This window comes from Panthera pardus, unplaced genomic scaffold (genome assembly GCF_024362965.1).
Source record: "Panthera pardus isolate Hobbes unplaced genomic scaffold, ASM2436296v1 HiC_scaffold_16, whole genome shotgun sequence".
Classification (NCBI taxonomy): Eukaryota; Metazoa; Chordata; class Mammalia; order Carnivora; family Felidae; genus Panthera; species Panthera pardus.
The window spans coordinates 38708803-38722992 of NW_026526721.1; the positions used below are offsets into that span (position 1 = coordinate 38708803).

General features: G+C 34.0%; 1 long non-coding RNA gene across 1 annotated transcript in view; it reads left to right on the forward strand.

The window, feature by feature from the left end:
* Positions 1 to 9700: 9700 nt before the first annotated feature.
* Positions 9701 to 14190, forward strand: part of LOC128777243 (uncharacterized) — a 35107-nt gene continuing 30617 nt past the window's right edge. The window contains exon 1 of the long non-coding RNA XR_008422434.1: positions 9701 to 9874. This is a non-coding gene — a long non-coding RNA (uncharacterized LOC128777243). The remainder of the gene's footprint in view (positions 9875 to 14190) is intronic.

Here is a 14190-nt window from a genome sequence, read left to right on the forward strand (position 1 = left end):
TTATGTCAGGATTTCATGGTTGAATTCTGAATAGTTTTAACCTACAATTTAAAGTTTATTTTCATTGATGAATAATTTAAGTGTGTTTTGCAAATTCCCAAAGACATGCTGATTACTATTTTATTATTGATTTTTAAAATTATTCTGTGGTCAGATAATGTAGCTTGTTTGCTAGTAATGCTTTGCAATTTTAGAGACTTGCTTTTAATGGTTAATTTTTATTAATTTTTAATGTGCATATTTAGCAAAAGATAAAGTTAGTATCTCTAAAATTAAAAATGTAAGCATATTATGGTATTATTAAAAGTATGTTTTATTCTCTCACATAATACTTTTGTCTAACACTTTAGACTCTAAAAATAAGATAGAATTAAATACTGATTTGTATAATTATTCCTATTTTATACAGTCAGTTCCTGATTCATTTTTAACCAAATGCTTAACAATTTTTGTGACTAACATTGTTTCTCCTAGTCTATCATTCAGAGAAAGGCAATCACAAGTTTTAGAGCATCAGCTGTTTTCAAAGTAATAGGAAATTATTTCAATGTTTTAACAACTAATATGACTCTTTCAGTAAATACTAGGTGAATAATAGGGTCCAGAAGCAGTAAATATTATTCAGTTTCCATTAGAAACTCCATTTTCAACTTCCGTTTTAAGTAGTGATTTACCAGAGTATAGACTACCAGATTTATATATGCTTTCATTCAGCATGATGAAAATGTTTTGTCCCCTTTTGATGGAGTGACAATTCAAGTTTTAGTCTTATCCCTTTGCAAATAAGCCAACTTGCTTCCCAGTGGATTTAATACTATTTTCTATATTTTATTATTATGTAGTTACATTATGACATGACAAGAGTATAAATAAGGAATGTTTGCATCATGTGTTATCTTCAAATTTTGCCTCTTTTTTCATACTTTCCTTTGAGAACTCAAGTGCGTATTAGAATATCTCATTTTACCCTTAGTGACTCTTCACTATTTAGTCATATTTTCCATCTCTGTTGCCTTCTAGTTAATTAGTGTGATGACCCAGTTCTCCAATTTTCTTTCAACTCTTTGATTTACAATATATCACATTTGAGGTGTTTTTTTTTTTTTTTTAATTTCACTGTCTATATGTTTTCATTTTTAATGAAAATTCTATTTGGTTCTATTTGGTCTGTCTCCAATCCACCTGAGAGTTTTTCATCCTCCTAAACACAATTATTCCATTATGATCAGAATAATATTAAATATACGTATTTTAGTTTATGTTTTCGATTACTATAATGCTACATAAATTATATCATATTGTACCTAACATGTTCTGTGCCTCCTAGTGATTTTAATTAATATGTTTTATCTTTATTATGCTTGTGAGTTGAGTTCTTAGAAAACTTTCTGGTTGTTATTTGGTTGTTTTGTTTTCATGTGAGTCTCCATGGTCTGGATTATGGTGCATCTGTTCAGAGTGGTTTTGCAACCACTGTTTCTCTTTGTATTTACAAATATATCACCTCTTGTCTTAACTAGGGTTCTCCAGAGAAACAGAACCAATAGGATGTGTATGCATGGCAAGTTTTGTTTTAAAGAATTAGTTCCTTTGATTGTGGAGGCTGGCAAGTCCAAAATGTGAAGGATAGACTGGCAGTCTGAACACACCCAGGGAAGTGTTGTAGTTCAAGTTCTAAGGCAGTCTGTTAGCAGAATTCCTTTCTCTTGAGGAAGGTCAGTCTTTTTCTTAAGGCCTCAACTGATTGGATGAGGCCCACCCACATTACGGAGGGCAGTTTGCTTTACTCAGAGTCTACTGATTTATTTATTTTTTTTAACATTTATTTATTTTTGAGAGAGATCTCAAGAGAGAGCACAAGTTGAGGAGGGGCATAGAGAGACACACAGAATCCAAAGCAGGCTCTAGGCTCCAAGCCGTCAGTACAGAGACTGATGCGGGCTTGAACCCACAAACCGTGAGATCATGACCTGAACTGAAGTCAGTCGCTAAACCGACTAAGCCACCTAGGCGCCCAGAGTCCACTGATTTAAATGTGTTAATTCCATTCAAAAAATACCTTCACAAAAACATCTGTGAAATTTGATCAAACATCTGGATGCCATGACCTGGCCAACTGATACATAAAATTAACCATCACATTTGCTTAGAACAGAATTTTACATTGATTTCTTAGTGTCAGAATTTCCAGATACTGGAAATTATTAGAAAGATTTACCACCTATCTGTGAGTGGCATTGGGAGAGTCACCAGTCTTCAAATTCCCAACAAAAAAAGATAAAAGTTTCCTAGTATCTCCCTTCCCCTGTGATTTTTTTTTTAATCTAGCTATTCACTAATTTGGAAGCTTTTCAAAGTTGGCCACATATCTAACTCTTGACCTTCCAGAAACTCATAGCCTGTTCAGCTGTCCTTGTGAAATTAAAGCTTATCCACTAGTTTTTGTAGGTGGACAAATGCTTCCCTGGGTAATGACATCTGCCTTCTGTTTTTGTTTCCTTTCTCTTTTTTTCCTTTTCCTTCTCCTCCTGCTCTTCTGATAAACTAAATTATAATTTTATAATAAGTTTATCTTCAATTTCCAGATGTATTTAGTAGGCAAAACTTTTGCCACATGACCTATACCAGAAGTTTGAAAAGCATGTGTTTTTTATATATACATCTACATATGCATGTACATGTTTTTCTCTAAACTTCTATTAATCTTGTGCTCATTTTTTATTGAGTTTTTAAAATATTAAGAGCCTTTTGCCACATTAAAGACATTAGGCATTTCTTGTTTTGTATATGTTTTTCCACTTTGCCTCTTTAAAATGTTTATATTTTGTTAAAAGTTATATAGTCTGATTGAGTTCAGTCATGATTATAAAAAAATTTCCCCAATTCTAAAATATACAACAGAAATAAAATCACTTTTAATTTTAGTTCTTTTATGTTTTTTAATTTATATTTAAATCCTTAAGCCTACAGAAACTATTTTAACTTAAGGAGCAAGTTTGGTATTTGGGTTTACTTTCTCATAAATAATTAGGCAGTTAACTTTACACTAATTTTAACTAATCTGTCTTTTCCCCACTCAACGTAATCATTTTATGGATGAAGGAGCTTAGCCAGAGTATGACTTACTTAATATTCTAGGTAATTAACAATTAAGATGGGACTTAACTGAAATCTCCATATAAAATACAGTCCTCTAACTACTTAACTCTTCTGTGATTCCTGTTAGTCTAGTAAAAATTTTATTATCTTTAGCACTCTTGGGATAACAATTTTTTTTTTGTCAAAAGCATTCAAATTTCTTCTAAGTGCCAGTATTGATGCAGAATGTTTAAGTATGCATTTATTTGTGTTTGTAAATTCTCTCAATGAAAAATATCATAAAACTTATAAGAACAACACCTTTATTGAGTAGCAGCTGAGTAATAGCCATAATAACAACTGAGCGCAGACTGTAATAAAGCAAAATACATTAAAAAGATGTGAAACATACATAGGGAAGATTTAATTGGTGTTTATTTGTTCATAACGTAAACTTTATGTAGAGAGGTGGCTTTTTAAAACTGGAGTTTACAGTAATGGGACGTAAAAATTCAACTAATGATATTACCATACATACCATGACTGCATCCTAATTAAAATACAGAGAAATTTGGTGCTCTAATTTTTTTTTTTTTTTTGCTATTAATTTGTTGTTCAAATATATAATAATCCCTCTGAAAAATGAATGCAGGAAACAGGTATGTAGACAGGAACAAGAGAAGTTGTGCTCATTAAATGATTATGGAATATTGAAATAAGGCAGTGAAATCTGTGCATATGTATGTGTATATATGCTGCCAGGTCTACTTTAAACCACTCAATTAGCACGTATTTGAAGTATGTATAAGTAGTTATAAAACACTGTTTCTGTTCTTTTTTATCTTGATTTATTTTTAAGAGAGAGGGAGAGACAGAGGGTGAGCAGGGAGGGGCAGAGAGAGAGGGAGACACAGAATCCCAAGCAGGCTCCATCCAGGTTCTGAGCTGTCAGCACAGAGCCCGACGCAGGACTCGAGCTCACGAATGGCGAGATCATGACCTGAGCCGAAGTCCGACGCTCAGCCAACTGAGCCACCCAGGCACCCCACATTGTTTCTGTTCTTATATGATTTAATATTTGTTTAGGAACATTGATACACAGAGATCAGTAGTATAAATATAGATATTATGACTCAAATAATGGGAAAGGAAATTAAGCTATAGATTTTGAGAAATGAGAGGGTAGTGTGGTCAAAAAAATGATGACGTAAAGTTGAGATCTGGATGATTTTTTGTTCCCTTTTAGATATTCAGGCCGATAGGTGACTCAAGCAAACAAATAGTCTTTTATAAATTAAGAGAGCTATATATAGTCAAACATACAAACATTGAGGTTGAATTTTACCCCATTATAAAAGAATAAATTAACTTTAATTTATATGATTTGTTGCTATTTTGACCCAATACAACTTCTGACAATCCAGTTATTTCACCTATCTTATCAGACTATGCATATGGTTTGGTAAGTCCATATATAATAATTGAAGTAATAAAGTCAAGTTCAGGTATCTTATGAACACCAGAGCAAGAATTATTTGATGGTGGAGTCTAGTAGAATCTCTTTCAGTATATCTTATTTTAATAGGGAAAAGGGGAGCCTGGGTGGCTCAGTCAGTTAAGCCAGGGCTCTTAATTTTAGCTCAGGTAATGATCTTGCACTTAGCGGGGTATAGCCCCATGTGGGGCTCTACACTGTCAGCGCGGGACTCTCTCTCTTTCCCTCTCACTGAACCCCCACTATCACTCACGTGCATGCTCTCTCAAAATAAATATTTAAAAAAATTTAAATGAGGAAATGGTACAATGTAGAGTTGTGCAAATAAAGCCTGAGATTGAAGGATGGGGGACTAAAGGCTCAGGCTGTAATTTCCAGGACTTTTTTTCCTTGCTGGGTGATTTCTGGCACACTATCTATGTTCTTTGAGCCTTAGCATCCTGAATTGTAACTGTAACATAAGGAAAATTACAATGTCCGCAGTATCTAATGCTCAGATTTTTGAGGGTCAATTAAGAATTTGTAATATGTAAGCAGGCTATCACCAACCTTTCTCTGAGCTGCCTCAGCATCTTTAAATACTAGGAAGCCATTATCTATTAAAGGATCATTGGTACTGGGTCTTTGGACCTTATTATTCTACACCAGATGAAGCCAGGGTATTGCTGGGGCATGGTGAACAAAGACCTGATATTCCTGTATTGAAGTTCCAGTATTTAAGTCTATCCCCCTCAGACCCTTTTCTCTTTGATTTTACAATACTAAATGGAGAGAACAGGAAAAAAATATCCTAAAATTATCAGTGATAATTTTTAAAGGAAACAAAACCACAATAGAGCAAAAAAGTTTATGGGCCTCCTTTCATGCACACACTGGCACAAAAAATAAAAGCTTAAATTTATCTTCATAAGAAGAGATGAAAAATTAGGCAAAATTCAGAGCAGAAATGGAAAAGTCAGAAGCATCCACAAAGCAATTAAACTGTAAAGTGCCTAACACTGGGGTCGCCTGGGTGGCTCAGTCAGTTAAGTGTACAACTCTGGCCCAGGTCTTGATCTCTCAGTTCATGAGTTCCAGTGCTGCATTGGGCTCTGTGCTGACAGCTCAGAGCCTGCTTCAGATTCTGTGCCTCCCTGTCTCTCTCTCAAAAATAAACACTCTGCCTCTCTTTCAAAAATAAACATTAAAAAAAACAAGTGCCGATTACTCAACTGCTATTACAAATCCAAGATTTGTTGCAATATTGGTTCTCTGTGAAGAGTGGCCTCTGTTTTGTTTTTTTTTTTTTCTTAATGGGGGGGATGAGCTGTATTTTCATGCTTTAATCTTAAAAGCATAAATTTATAAGCTGTATTTTTAATGGAATTATTTTCTATAAAATTAAAAAGATTCAAATACTTTATAAAGTAATCAACCCTACCCAAGTTTCCTGCATTACTACAATATACCAGTCAAAAGGATATTATGCTTTGAAATTCAAATACAAATTTTTAAAATTTTAATAAAATGTATGAACATTTAATAACATTATAATGAAAATTATGATAGAGTATTAAAAATTGTATTAAGTATTTATAGCTCAAATAGCTGCTTGAAATTATCCCTATTAAATTGCATTCATTAAAAATTAATTATTAATTCGTATGTATTTTTATATTGGTGTTTGAGTTGGGATTCATGTTTTCAATGCCTCTGGACCTTATTACCTTCTAGTTTTTTCAGTAACCCTTTAAATAAGGCATCTTCTCCTTCAAAATAAGACCTGATTCTGCCGTTTTGAATTTGTGCTTTTTCTTACCCATATATATTTAGTATTACTGTGTAATATCATTAGTGCTGCCAGAATTATCATGAAATAACATAAAAATATGACATTATTTCCCATGCTTATAAATGTCATATCAACAATCAAACTGTCCATATATTTTATTGAAACACCTTGTTTCTTTCTATACCACTGCTTCCTAATAACAAGAGATGTGACCATCTGAGGATTATCAGAGCAATATAGCACAAAGTGTGGCTATAAATTTAAAGGTGGTTTGGGAGTGATTCTTAAAAATGTAATAAATCTTATGGATGAAAGGATATTTACTATTATTTCTTGAATTTTTCTCCTTTATTATCACGGATTTCTCACCATTCCTCAGCTGTTGATAGAATGCAAACGAGAGAGAACACATGATGATCCAGTATTAATTAAAATATTGCCTCCTTAGTGAGATTTTCTTTGGCACGTGAGATCTTCCCTGACTATTCTATGTAATAATTTAACCACTTTCAAACTTGTTAATTATTTCCCCTGCTTTATTTTTTTCTCAACTCTTATCAAATAACATATCCTATATTTCGCTTCATATCCATGTTCACTGTTTCTTCTCACCAGAAAGTAAGTTCCGTGAAGGCAAAAATATCTTCCTTTTTTAAATGTTTCTCTATAGTACTTGGCATATTATAACCACTAATACTTTTTCAGTAAATAAATGGAAAAGACGATACAGCTAGAAAACTTAAAAACAGACATTGCAGTTAAGAAAATGACAACTTTTAATATTTACCTATTATAAAATTCTCTTATTTCTGGTTACAGTTGTGTGACTTTTGGTAAGTGTATATCATTTAACCACCTCTACAAAAAAGATGAAGAACAGTTTCATCAACCGAAGCATTGCCTGGTGTTGCTTCTTTATAGTAGACCATTCCCTTTACTCTTAAATCCTAGATACCATAGTATTTCTCCATTCTTATGATGTTCCAGAATAACATAAAAATGGAATCATATGGTTTATAGTCTTATTAGTGTGGTGTATTTCACTTACAGTTCATTTGTGATATATCCATGGTGTTTTATTGTTGAGTAGTGTTTGATCATATCGATGTGCCAGGTTTTTTTTTTTTTTTTTAATCAAACAAAAATGGGATGGTATCTAGTTTTTTGCAATTAAAAAGAAAACTGCTTTATACATTACAGACATATTATCATTTTTCTTAGGTAGGTATCTACAAACTACATAAATATTCATGTATTTTTAACTTTGTAAAAAACTACCAAGCTCCTTTATATAGAGGCTCTATTATTTTGCATTCTCACTGGTAACATGTGAGACTTCTAGCTGCTCTGCATCCTCACCAATATTTTTATTTTCAGTTTTAATACTGTTGTTGCTTTTTTTTTTTGTTATGTGTTTGAGGAAGTTCAATTTATCAACATTTTTAGAGGGATCATACTTTTGGTCTCATATCTAAAAATATTTTGCCTAAAACATGGCCACAAGATTTTTTCCTGTTTCCTAAGTTTTACATTTACATCTATGGTCTAATTTGAGTTAATTTCTGTTAAAATGTGAAATATGGGTCAAGTATCAATTGTGCATGAATGCTCAATTTTTCCAGCACCATTTGTTGAAAAGACTATCCTTTCACCTAAAATTATGATTTCACCTTTGTCAAAAATCAGTTGATCATATATGTTGGGTCTGTTTCAGAACTCACCATTTTGTTCTATTTATATGTGCATACTTTGGACAATACCACACTGCCTTGATTACTCTGTATTAAGCCAGTATCAAGTGTGAATTCAACTGTTTTATCCTTTTCCATATACACTTTAGAGTAGTCTCTTTAATATCTTCAAAATATACTTGGATTTTGATTTAGATTACATTGACATAGGTCAATTTGAGGTTTATTGATACAACAGTAAGTCTTCCAATCACAAACTTAGTATGTCTTTCTACTTGTTAGGTCTTTTTTTATTTCTTTCATCAGTGTTTTATAGTTGTTAGCAGACAGACCAAGACCATATTGTGTTAGATTTATAGCTAAATCTTTTGTTTTTGTGTGGTCTTGTAAATGATATTGTTTAGACCTTTTTATTTCCAAGTCTTTAATTCTATTTGTAAAAACAACTGATTTTTGTACTATTGAGCTTGTATATTGCCATCTTGCTAAATTCACCTATTAGTTCTAGGAGCTTTTTGTGTAGAGTCCATGAGATTTATGTGTTGTCTATAAATAGGGATGGTTTTATTTCATTTTTTCCAACCCCTATTTTATAATTTTTTTTCTTTCCTTGCTGTACTGTTTAGAACGTTCTGCATGTACTGAATAGGAATGAAGAGGCTACTTCATTAATTTTTCAATCTTACTCTCTTTGTATTTGAAAATTTCTACTGATCTTCGGATTCACTGATGTTTTTGTTCTGGCGCCTCTATTCTGATATTGAGGCCATTTAACTTTTTTTTTTAAATTCAGATATATATATATATATATATATATATATATATATATATATATATACACATATATATATTTCTAAAATTTCTGTTCATATTTCTTATGATTTATGTTTTTTCTGCTATGAACTTCTACTTTCCATTCAAGAGTGTTTAATCTTAACAGATTGATACTACAGTCTTTGTGCTGGCAATACTGGGTTGACAACTGATGGTGTTTGCACTTGATGATTAGTCAGATTTTTATCCCACAACCCTTTGGTATAGTGTTATTTCCTATTGTACTTTGGACATTTGTCAAATCCTCTGGAGAATGTTGTTTGTTGCATCATTGTTCTTTTAAAAGGCAAATGACATGGCAAGTTCAGAAGGCAAATTTTATTTCATCTTTAGTGGCAGTAGTTACAATGTCAGTGTGCCTTCAAAATTAGCAATTGTGTTACTCAGGACTTCATCTGGGACTAAAATATTTGGTGGAAATTTTATATCACAGTTCAATTCTGAAACACTACACTCTGTTATTGGGTGTTGATCTTGGTGATGAGTCAAGGTCCATGTATTTTTTCATACACAGGGCTAGGGAATCTGCTCTTCTAGCCTACTCTTCTTCAGTATTTTATTCACAATTTCTAGTACCCAGGGCCTCATTCCCTAGCTCTTCTGGATGGAAAAATAATTTCTCTCAGAATTTTATCCCCTGTCCTGTCACACAATTATATATGACTGGGTCCATCCTTGAGAGAAGATGTCAAACAATGAGAATAAAATAATGGTGATTCTTTACACGTACTTCATATCACAGGGGTTTCTCTGGCTAAAGACAAGTGTTTTGTCTCTTTATGTGTTTTAGGAGCCCTTGTCATAGCACCATGGCAGTTCAGCTTTGTGAGTGGGGCTGGCCTGAGAGTAGGGATCGGAGAAAAAAACGTATATTTTTCTCTCACCTCTGGGATTTCAAATCCCCTGGTCTCCTGGAAAGACAGAAGGGCTCTCCCTACAAGATTTCCTTCTCTGCCTGCTCTGCAGTTCTTCAGTTCAGACCACATTCAGGTGAAACAAAGCCAGGTAAGAAAGGAAGGCAGGCAACAGAAAACTGACCACTCTCCCAGTCAGTCAGCAAGTGCTGACTTTTCATCCAATCTGTTTGCCACTGTTCAGTTTTGAGAGTCCTGGTGTAGCTACTTTGTGTACTGTGTCCAGATTTTTAGTTGTAAAAGTGGTGGCAGGGGGATAGGATGGGGAGTGGGTTTGCTCTATCTTAGCCAGCACCAGAAGTCAGAAAACACACATGTAACTCTACTGCTATCCATGATTTTATTATTTTTTTAACGTTTATTCATTTTTGAGACAGAGAGAGACAGAGCATGAATGGGGGAAGGTCAGAGAGAGACAGGGAGACACAGAATCTGAAACAGGCTCCAGGCTCTGAGCTGTCAGCACAGAGCCCGACGCAGGGCTCGAACTCACAGACCGCGAGATCATGACCTGAGCCAAAGTCAAGCTCCCAACCGACTGAGCCACCCAGGCACCCCTCCAGGATTTTACTTAAGAAGCCAAGTGGAATCCAATCACATACATTTCACTTGTTAAGGATACAAACCATGAATATATTTTTAAATGTAAAAAAGTATTATGGTTTATTAGCTATGTGCTAGAATCTATTGTTATATGTAAAAGAAATGTAAATATTGGGAAAAATAATGGTGTTCTAATAGAAGATGAGAATATGTGAAGTTGTGAAGAAAGGTCTGAGACCTCCTAATGTCACTTAGCTGGAAAGAGAGCAGTATTCAAACCTCAGTCTGTTTACAAACTTGGGCTCATAAACACTATGCAATGTAGCTTAAGAAAGACTATTTTCTGATTTATAAGAATTTGTGATTCTTGGGGATACTTAATTCAGTCGGTTAAGCTTCCAATTTAGGCTTAGTTCATGATCTTGTGGTTCACGAGTTCTAGCCAAATGTTGGACTCTGTGCTGACAACTCAGAGCCTGCTTTGGGTTCTGTGTCTCCCTCTTTCTCTCAAAAATAAATATTAAGGGATCACAAATTCCTTTTTTTTTTAAGAGAAGATCTGAGAAAGGGAATATCAGAATATCCAGGCATTCATTCGGGTATTCATTTGCAAGAAGTTTTTGAATAATACCTTTAAGATACATGTTAATATCATGTGTATTATAAGGCATGAATCCTGTCCTCATAAGGCTCATATTGTAATAGAAAAAGTTAGTTTGTCCATCAGTACACAATTACAAAACAATGTGATTAGTACACATTGTGGATTGGCCAAGGTTATCCTTTGGGAAGGGAAAAAGAAAATTTTGTTAAATGTTAAGGCTTAAAGAATGATAAATGAAGTGATACAGAGAGAAGGTCAGGCCATCTAGAAGGACTAACAATGTAATGGCATGACAAGAAAAAGGACCAAAATTATTGCTACTCATGACCAGGCTTGTATTAGCTAAATTCTCACCACAAGTCCATCAAGTCATTATTTTAGGACAAATTTTGGTGAAGCAAGTGACATCTTGTTACTTATCTCCAGGAGTAGAAAGCTGAACGCTTCTGCCCACTGCCTGTTGGTATTGGAGTGTGTACGGAAAACACACTGTGGTCCAGTAATGGATGTAACAGTGCTGTACTCAGAGAAGACACAACAAGAGCAGCTTCCATAGGCAACATTAGTTAGTTCCCTGAGGCCAGCAGGTCTCTTGTGGCAGCCAACACAGGCATTTGACCTACAAGAATTGTTTTTGTAGAGCACTAGGATCCCATCCTCTTTTCAAAGGGGACAGGTGTGGCAAGATGGTTGGCTAGGTGCCATATACTTAAACAGAACAAAGTAGTAGACACTGAATCTGAAACATGCTAAGATATTCCCACACAGGGTGATGAGCCCAGCTAGGATATGAGGGCTCGTTATCTCTTGGCAAAAGGTAGTGTGCTAGGCCCTTTGTAATGTGGCCAAGAGGGATGGAAACACTGCTCATGAGAGGTGTGCCTTTCATAGTCTTTAATGCTAAAAATGGCTTCATCATTATTTATCTGAGCTCCTTTTTATTAAAAATTGGTTTATAATTTAAGCTTTATACACTTATTTGACCATGATGGGAGTCTCAGACATAGAAGCCCGGTGTTCTGACACCCAGCTCAGAGCTTTGTCTCCTGCATTGTATTTTATGTATTTTTTTGGTCATTTGTAACTTCCAAATGGGAAGTCAAAGAAAATCCTAAGGATTATTATATTAATTAACATTTATTTAGAATCTGAATATGGTCCGATTCAATTTTCTTTTGGAAGTGTCTGAGGACTTACCAGTGCTGTTGCCTTGAATATAAAATCAACTGCTTATCCTACAATCCTATAACTATGAACTCTTAGGCAATGAAAAACTCTGAGTAAAGGATTTAACTAGCTATTTCCAATGGAATGAATAGATTGCTCATCAGAATAAATACACGTGGGTTTTAATATAAAGGCTTTATTTTTATTATCCTCTGTAGTTTTGAAAATTCTAACTTAGCTTTCCTCTTTTTCTTGTTGTACAGCTGCTATATACTTACCCCCTTAAAAATCCCTGGCCATTTCCCTGAAGGGGATAGAGTCAGTGGACTGAATAGGATTAGCATCAAAAGTCACCACTGCTTTCCCAAGCAGAGTTTAAAAATAGGATCATTGAATAATAAGGGATTTAAGTCTCAACCAAGCAGGGTGCGGAAGGAAATTATTTGGATTTAGACCAATAGAGATTAGAGTGTGATTACAGACTACCATGTCCTTTATATCAGATTAAGGGACTTGAAAGAGAAGACTTGCAGGAAAAAAAAAGTCAGGTCACAAAATTTTCCACCTGCTTCCCTAAATCAATCACAGAAGGATCTCTCTCTCTACACATTTCTGAGTCTGAGGGTACTGACTGAAGCAAACACAAAGCAGTGAAGGTGTGGCAGGGTCACACTGTAAGGCTTAATGAAAATTACTTTGGAGAATAGTCAATATAGGAATCAAGGAACCAAGACAGGTAACCAATAATAATCTTTTATCTTAAAAAAAAAAAAAAAAATACAAACCCAAATTCCAGGGAAGAAAATGCATCATATTCAGCCCAAATCCATTCCTAGAATGAAGCATTTGTAGTTAACATAGAATTCTCAGCGGTATCGAATAAGAAAGATTTTTCTTCAATATGAGATTAGTTTACATGGCTTAATCAAAGCTTGGATAAAAAAAAAAAGAATTGCTTTATAAGTTTGCTAAGATATTGTGAGGGAAGAAAAACGCCTATATAAGAATTTTTGGCAGGTGTCCCAATCAAACTGAAATAGGTGTCTGTTTATCCTAGAAATTGTTTATTAAAAAGGCAATTAGTGATAGGGGGAAATCAGGTAGCATTCACCATTTAAGTATCAGCAAGTGTGGAGAAAAAAGTCATTTTGTAAATTGCAGAGCATTTTACTTACCTAAACTTCAAACATTTTGTATAATCTACATTGTTTCCTTTATGAAGATATTAAGAGTTCTTTGGGATGCTTGGGTGGCTCACTGGCTTAAGCGTCTGACTTCAGCTCCGGTCAGAACTCACTTGTGCTTGTGCGTTGGGTTCTGTGCTGACAGCTCAGAGGCTGGAGCCTGCTTCAGATTCTGTGTCTCCATCTCTGTCTCTGTCCCTCCTCTGTTCATGCTCTTTCTCTGTCTCTTGCAAGTAAATAAACATTTAATTTTTTTTTTTAAATGAAGATAGAGTTCTTTGAAAGAGAACTTGTTAAAAGTCTATTTGATCTAGGACATGATGAATTCTTGATGTATATTTTGAAAAAAAAGTACAAGTTAAACTGACATTTGAACATACTTTGTTCTGTCTGAAATCCCACTTATTCTGAAATCTGTAGAAAATTTCAGAGCAGCAGCAGGAAGATAAGCCTTCTACCTATGATTAAAAATCCTGATGTGTCTGTCAGCTTTTTGTTATATGCCTTATAGTGACTTTTTATTACATACCTATAGATTTAATTTTTAGATAATTAAAATAGAGAATATGATTGAAAGTGATATCACATCAACTTTTGGAAAAAGACAGGAACAAGTGACACTTTTTCTCTCATAAGATAATTGCTCAGTGTTTATCAATAATTTCAGTTTCTACTACAGGGCTCTAAAATCATTAGCGTAATTGGTAAGAATTTACTAAACTATAGTAATTTATATTACTCTGAAATTGAGCTGAAGAAATCTGTCTTGGAAGTTCCATTAGTTTAATCATATTTATTATAGTGAATAAATAACTTTAAAAATTGGATCGATCATTTACCTAGATTAACTAGTAACTCCACATGGGTAAGTGGGTATGGTGAGTGTATAATATGTATACATGTATATTG